The following is a 4,836-nucleotide window of genomic DNA, read 5'->3' as shown; positions in this document are numbered from 1 at the left end:
TTTTAGATCGAAGCAGGCTACTGACAAACAAGTTGATGGTGCAGGGGTTCCAACATTCTCGTTTGAAGTCAGCATTTTGCAAATTCTATGGTCGTTATAACGATCTAGTTAGCCAATACAACATATCATTGGGTGAAATGCTGTCTGGCGTGTTTCATACCGATTGTTAGGCCGTTCTTGACACACTGCTTTTGACTACGGATAACTCCGTTCGCCTGATCAAGATATAGGGCTCACGGCGGGTGTGACCGGTCGACAGGGGATGCTTACTCCTCCAAGACACCTGCTCCCATCTCTGGTATATCCAGGGGTCCGTGTTTGCCCAACTCTCTATTTCGTATTGCTTATAGGAGTTATCTTCGCCTTTCATGTACCACTTCTATCAAATGACGTCTCGTGACATCAACATTGACTTCAGAATCGTGATTATACACTCTGTCCCCGAGGATAAACGATATCGATACAATAGTGGGTGGCACGTCCCCAATTTAAAAAGATGTCACTGTGTAGTCTATACGGAGTACAGGCTCTAACCGAATGGTTGGTGTCCTTCGGATGATCCTTCGAGATATCAAAGATGTATCATATGTGCAGCGTCAAATAGTCAGCTTTGGTACAGAAATGAAAATTCATGCACCCAAATTCCGATATACCATTAAGAGGCATTTTTGATGAATCCTTTGTGGATCCCATGATGGAGCATCTGAAAATGTTCTGTAAAAATTGTAAAAGCTGTGACATATTGATTACTAGGAAACCATTTATTAGTAATCTTACCGGACGTAGTTTGTGGACCAAAACTTTTAAAATATTCTAACGTGAATGTAACCTTTGTGGACTAATTCATGTCGGGAAAACCACATTTCAATTCCCAAGATCACTCCATCCTGCCCATGTGAGTCAGAATTCTAAGAAAAAATCGCCATTATACCAACAAACCAACTTTAAGTAGCCCTTCTAGTAGACAACGAGAATATCACGGGATCAAGCTGCTAGGCACTGTATTTCCACATGGATGCAACAACAGCGTATACAATATAGGAAAATTAACTAATCCACTAGAAAATAACGTGAATGGGATGGGACTTTTTCCAAATACACAAAGATTTAAATGTAGTCATGGACAGCATTTAAGTAAAATACCAAATATACACAATGTCACACTTGATTCACATTTACCTTACGTCAACAGACAATTAGGTCCACATCATATTCGCACAAAACTTTACTCTGTTCCATTAAGAGTTTAGAATATGTTATCTGAAGAAACAAAAGCTAGTGCATATTTCGATTTTTCAACACCAGAATACCAACTGAACTATGTGATTATGGATGTTGCACATCACAGGCTTTTTCACCCACCGCGGATTCTTCTAAATCATGCGGTCAGTTCATTAAACTGAACTTTACTAACGAAGGAATATATGCCGTTAACCTACGCAACATTCTTTGTAATAAAAAGTTTAATCTGGTATTGCAGCATATTTCAAGTTCAAGTCTACACCCTGTGTTTCCTGCAAAAATACTTCTACTATTGCATTCCAACTTTTTAATTTCAGACAAACTTTACAGTCTCTAGACATAGACCATCTTATACATAATCCACATACATACCCTTGCTTTTCATCTTCTTTCTTCAATAGTCCAGCTGCATATGTCATTACTGGGGATGTTGACATATTGTGGAATCCTCATTGTTCTTGGGAATTGATGTTTGTGGATTTCATGGGTCCCTCATACCCATGAATTTACGTGTCCTCGAACATTTTTAAACCAAGTAGAGTTATCTATCTTAATACATGATATCGCTTACTCACGAAATTACGTCCCCAACGAATTAAAATGATTCCACAGTAGTTGAAAATTAGGACATGAAATAACTTGTTTTTAAAAGTCCTAAATTCAGAGATCCCCAGACTCTCGTTTGGCGTCAGAACTTCATCTCTATTATAATTCTGTCGAAGATTATGCCAGACGATGGGTAAAATATGAAAAAGATTTTGACACCTTGCCAGGATGGATAGAAACGTTTAAGATGAATAATAAATATCACGTATCAGACACATCAAAACAAAAGTGCATATATCTTTCTGTTTAGTAAACCAGATATGATAAAAGAATAAAATAGGTTACTTGAGGAATATGTTTTGGTTCCAGATGTAACAACATTTGTAAGACTCGTTGTTACAACTGTATTTTAAAAGAACTTGACATTAATTCCGCATTTGATAATCGAACTTATACTCCAACTGCCCTTTTAAAAGATGAAAGTCTTTTAACAATCATACTTCAGGTTTAAACGCATTTAATATCCCGGTCAATGAGTTGGATGAATATGAGTTACCGTACCTATACTGGATTCCTAAACTTCACAGGAATCCTTACATAAATACATCGCTGGACCTCGTAAATGTTCTACCAAGACCTATCTTACCTCCTCAACAAAATATTGACAACTGTAAAGGACAAACTTCACACATATTGCGACACATCATATGCCAAAAAATTTTTTTGAATTCATATTTGATTTATACCACATAAATCAAATATGAATTCTAAAAAAAATTTTTTAGAACTTTTAGTAAATTTGAAATCCTGGTGCTAGGATTTTCTCAAATCAACATCAAAATGTATGACTTCTTAACACTTTACATGACCATCCCTTGTGATAAACTAATGACTAGACTTTTTCACATCATAGACAGTTGTTTCTTCAACAAAAACGAAAAAAATCACTTTGTTAAACACCACTTTGATTCCACGCACAGGTACTCTGAATTTGAAATCAAAAATATGCTGGAGTTTCTCATTAACAATATCTTCATAGTCTTTGTGATCAGGTCTTCCAACACTCTGTTGAAATCCCATGGATACGAATTATGCTCATTTTAGCTGACGTGTTTTTATATCAAAAGCTTCTACATCAGACGAAAAGGTCTCTTGCTGTGGCCTTCAACTCAACATTTAGACAAACAAATGTATCGACGACGTATTACCGACATGCATAATCATTGTCATTCATATATGCCTGTGAACTCGAAATAAAATACACCAGAGTCGTCCATCTCTGCTTTGTACTTAAATATTTTATTAAAAATGAATATTAACGGCAAACTAACAACCCAACTTTATGACAAACCTCTCCATCCTCTACTTTTAATATTTACATAGCAATATTCCATTATCACCTGCATATGGTGTTTATATCTCTCAACTGATTCTAAACACAAAGGTTGCTTCTGCGTATGATCAGTTTTTAAATTGAGGCAGGCTAGTGACAAACAAGTTCATGGTACAGGGGTTTCAATGGTCGTGACTAAAGTAAACTTTTCGCAAATTCTACGGTTGTTTGCCAATACAAACTATTAGTGAGTCAAATGCTGTCTGACGTGTTTCATGCCGATTGTTAGGCTGTTCTTGACACACTGATTTTGAGTATGGATTACTTCGTTTGCTTGATCAGGATATAGGGCTCTTGGCAGTCGTGACAGGCCAACAGGGATTGTTTACTCCTCCTACATACATGACTTCACCTCTATTTTGTATTCTCCTATAAGGAATGGAAAATAAAGACTACCGAAATGCTTAAACCATGTGACAGATCATTGTGTGACCAGAGAACGAAACACTTAAACAATGTAACAGATCATTCTGTGACCAGAGAACAGTTTGACTATTCAATGATATGCAAAATAATAAAACAAAACCAAAACAAGTAACTGTAGGAACTGTTAGAAATGACTAATCAAAATCTCTGTAAGCTGTTAGGTACACGTAATACTGTAGGAACTGTTAGAAATTACTAATCACAATCTCTGTAAGCTGTAAGGTACACGTAATACTGTAGGAACTGTTAGAAATGACTAATTACAATCTCTGTAAGCTGTAAGGTACACGTAATACTGTGGGAACTGTTAGAAATGACTAATCACAATCTCTGTAAGCTGTAAGGTACACGTAATACTGTGGGAACTGTTAGAAATGACTAATCACAATCTCTGTAAGCTGTTAGGTACACGTAATACTGTAGGAACTGTTAGAAATGACTAATCACAATCTCTGTAAACTGTAAGGTACACGTAATACTGTGGGAACTGTTAGAAATGACTAATCACAATCTCTGTAAGCTGTTAGGTACACGTAATACTGTAGGAACTGTTAGAAATGACTAATCACAATCTCTGTAAGCTGTTAGGTATACGTAATACTGTGGGAACTGTTAGAAATGACTAATCACAATCTCTGTAAGCTGTTAGGTACACGTAATACTGTAGGAACTGTTAGAAATGACTAATCACAATCTCTGTAAGCTGTTAGGTACACGTAATACTGTAGGAACTGTTAGAAATGACTAATCACAATCTCTGTAAGCTGTTAGGTACACGTAATACTGTAGGAACTGTTAGAAATGACTAATCACAATCTCTGTAAGCTGTAAGGTACACGTAATACTGGGGAATCATGTAAACCTCATGGTCCTCAATTTTGTGGATTGTTAAAATTTTACAGTTTCGTTAGGATGTAATTTTGTGGATCTGGTTTCTATATATTGAAACATTAAATATGTTGTGTATTTTCTTGTGGTTTAAAATTCGTGGGATAGGGGTATCCACGAAAATTGAGTCCCCACGAAATGTAATTATTTCACAGTAATACAACAACAAAAACATGTGGGGTTTTTGTGTGTGAAAATGTACTTGATGATATGGCATTATCCAGCTGTTGTATGGGGGTGCCTTGGACCAGGACAAGTCACCTTGATAGAAAGTATACACTTTTAGCATAAGAAAACTGTAATTGTAAACATGACATGCATCTAAAATAAATCAATAAATA

The sequence above is a fragment of the Ostrea edulis genome, chromosome 7 (genome assembly GCF_947568905.1).
Source record: "Ostrea edulis chromosome 7, xbOstEdul1.1, whole genome shotgun sequence".
Classification (NCBI taxonomy): Eukaryota; Metazoa; Mollusca; class Bivalvia; order Ostreida; family Ostreidae; genus Ostrea; species Ostrea edulis.
Note: the sequence above shows the minus strand (reverse complement) of the source record.